The sequence below is a fragment of the Pteropus alecto genome, unplaced genomic scaffold, assembly GCF_000325575.1.
Source record: "Pteropus alecto unplaced genomic scaffold, ASM32557v1 scaffold98, whole genome shotgun sequence".
NCBI classification, from domain to species: Eukaryota; Metazoa; Chordata; class Mammalia; order Chiroptera; family Pteropodidae; genus Pteropus; species Pteropus alecto.
Genome location: NW_006443570.1, coordinates 12,989,188 through 12,989,515, shown reverse-complemented (window position 1 = coordinate 12,989,515; position 328 = coordinate 12,989,188). Strand labels below are relative to the sequence as shown.

Below are 328 nucleotides of genomic sequence, written 5' to 3'. Positions count from 1 at the left end.
GCGGAGCAGGTAGGGGCGTGCCGGACGTCGGGTAGAGGTCGGGCGTCTGTCTGCAGGTCCGCCGCCTGTGTCTGTCAGTCCGCCCCGCCCCCGGCCGGCCTCCCTTCTTGGGGGACCTGGCCGCGTCCTGGACTCTCTGCCTGTTGGTGCAACCCCCGGGCAGGGCTCACTCTGCCTTTCGACCCTCCTCCATTTGGCTCCCTCCGGGCTACTCTGGGACCGGCGGGGGAGGGGACCCCGGCGGCGGCGGAGCGAGCGCGGGCCAAGTGTCCCGCTCCGACGACCCTGAGAGGCCGGGTGCCAAAGCCTGGGACTCGGGGGAGACGGG

The 328-nt window shown here is 73.2% G+C and overlaps 1 protein-coding gene across 1 annotated transcript in view; it reads left to right on the top strand.

Moving 5' to 3' along the window:
- Nucleotides 1–328, top strand: part of TBX4 (T-box 4) — a 25,915-nt gene that overhangs the window by 180 nt on the left and 25,407 nt on the right. The gene's annotated exons all lie outside the window — the stretch shown is intronic.